Source organism: Adiantum capillus-veneris, chromosome 12 (genome assembly GCF_014529385.1).
Source record: "Adiantum capillus-veneris isolate H3 chromosome 12, ASM1452938v2, whole genome shotgun sequence".
NCBI lineage: Eukaryota > Viridiplantae > Streptophyta > Polypodiopsida > Polypodiales > Pteridaceae > Adiantum > Adiantum capillus-veneris.
In genome coordinates, this window is record NC_140942.1 from 8,735,046 (window position 1) to 8,737,587 (window position 2,542).

At 40.6% G+C, this 2,542-nt stretch overlaps 1 protein-coding gene across 5 annotated transcripts in view; it reads right to left on the bottom strand.

The window, feature by feature from the left end:
- Window positions 1-2,181: 2,181 nt before the first annotated feature.
- LOC147445291 (protein trichome berefringence-like 7) overlaps window positions 2,182-2,542 on the bottom strand; it is a 25,529-nt gene continuing 25,168 nt past the window's right edge. For all 5 annotated transcript variants that reach the window (XM_086524854.1, XM_086524853.1, XM_086524852.1 and 2 more), the window contains one exon: window positions 2,182-2,542. This exon is cut by the window's right edge and continues 718 nt beyond it. The gene's annotated coding sequence lies outside the window, so the exon portion shown is untranslated.

The window sequence follows — 2,542 nt, forward strand, 5'->3', positions numbered from 1 at the left end:
CAATAGATTTCATCAGAGAGTTCCACTGCCTACAGTCCAAGCAGAAAGCTCAGTATGTCTAGGGCGATCATGTCACTGAGGTAACAAGATCCCAAAACAAGTAATCAAAGAATCACTAATCAAGGTCCATCTGTAGGCCAGTCTCTTCAGGTAACTTTTCCAATCAAGAATGCTACAAGAAAGACCAGTCCAAAACAACATACACGTCTAAGAGTCCTGTTGAGCCAGAAACAAACATGCCAATCAAAGGCCACATTCATGAATAAGAGTCCGCGAGATCCTTCGAGCAACAATCTTAACCATATGATTCATATCCTGCATAGAGGGTGGCAGGAAGTGTCGATAATCAATAAGAAAGTACAATTTGATTGGGTGAAGAACAACTTCAATCAAAGTAAGCTTGCAACCTAGGGATCACCCCTCTACTCAGAGAATCGCCAAAAAGTCACTTTACAAGGAACAATTGGATACTGTATTAAGCTGCATGAACTCATGTAGACACTGCCAATTAGTTAAAGATAACATAATAATCATGCCACTAAAATTCAATCAAAAATCAATCTAGATTCCGTATCTACGTCACTTGTAAGGATCAGCAACAACTTCCAGTAAGAGCTTCCAGTTCTTCCTGGAAGTAAACCAACAGATACCAACAATGTGTTTGGCAACAGTAAACTACCTAACCTAATTTGACCACCACGATGATGTTAGGTACTACCATGATAAAGTGGAAAGGTATGATCGTGACCAAGTTGAAAACACACTTCACTGGGGTGATACATATAAGATTCTATATTTAAGATAAGTTGTCGCACCGATTGTAGACGCTTCATGAGTTCTCTTGGATGGAGGAGTGCAGACCATGATAGCAGCCAAGTCATCGACATCATAATTTGCTGTGGCAAGGAGCTAGATTCCAAAAAGAGTTCAAACCAGCCCAAATTCTTAACACATGGACAAGTTTTGGGGAAGCCAAACCGCCAAAAAATCGTAAAGATCAATGATCATAAAGATCAGCTAAGATCTAAGTACGAGTCAACATCTGCAACCAAAAACCCATGCACCAACTCAAGCAGAATATGTTCCAAGTAGGCAAGCATGTAGTTGAGAACCTTCTCAAAGAGAAGCAAAATGATCTTCCAATGAAGCCACACGAGCTTGTGATTTTTCTTTTTAAATCTCTTTGATAGCAATGGGCACACAACTTAATTTGAGCTTATTTTTTAGTAGCTATTCAGAAGCTTGAGCTTATTTTCTAGCGACAATTAACAGAAAACAAGACTCTGACAACCCTGTATTGAAACCATGTTTTCTGCAAGTGGCACGCCTCTCGTTTGGCAATACTCAGTGTGCACGCTTGTAATATTTTGTTTTTGGGGGTAAAATGGTGAAATTGCTCGAGTTATAAGCAATGGATAAATTTTTGCATGTCACTAAGGAGTAAGCCTTCATGGATTCTTCCACCTTCCAAGGTTTCTGTGAGCACATGAGAGTATTGACAGATGAATTAAAAGGTACTGCGGCCCTATTATGAAATCCCAATGCATAATAATAATGTACTCAATAGCGCTTGCCAAGACATTAGCACGTTTCCAAAACTAAGTAAACGAATCACACAAGCTATTGATATTCTATTATTTGGATAAACAATATTGTTTACTTCTTGTAACACAAACTGAAGTATGCTTCCCTATACAGAAACAAAAAAAGAAACGCTTGTTCAGCTCTTTTCTTTTTTAATCTACAGTGGGGGAGGGGAGGGGTTGCACAAACTCCTGGGGACACAGAGACACCCAAAACTGCATTTGGTAATGACTGGTCAATTATTCTGTACCTCCCATTGCAGAGGTACCCTCCCAATGTCATTCATGATTGCAATGGCATTTCGTTAGAGCATTTACACAAGCTTTCACCTTCACTAGTGGCCAGACTCCTGCTTCACTGTTATCGAAGGGGTGTAGTACTCGTAATGGTACCCATAGACACCCAAACGCAGTACAAACGTTCCAGGACCTCCGAATTGGCTAGCTCTAGAGATTCACAAGATTACCATCAAGGCAGATACAACACTAATGCTGCACCGTCATCAATCAACCATGGTGACATAAATATATCATACTGTCGTATAGACAACCTAGACATCAAAGCACTGGTGTCTACTCCAGGTCCACACTCAGAACATACTCAGTCAACGACATTTGAATTAAAGACAATGTGTCCGGAACAAACGCCAGGTTGACAACATTGAAGGTTGAAAAGAGTTGCAGTTTCAGAATAGAGCCCAAGCTCCCCTCCAATGCGCACCAACGTCCTATCAAAATTGACCAACTACACGTCCATTTTGTAGATATTTTCAAACGAATGTACAACATCTAGGACGTTGAATTGCCGGTTGCTGTGTACCCAGCTTTATTCCTGTACCGAAGTTTTCAACTGGTACAAGTCAAGAACAAGCCTACAGTTTCCGAACCAATTGCCTGCCATGTGAATTCGAACATTTACAGAGGATGTGATGTTCAGCACTACGGTTCTCTTGGACCTA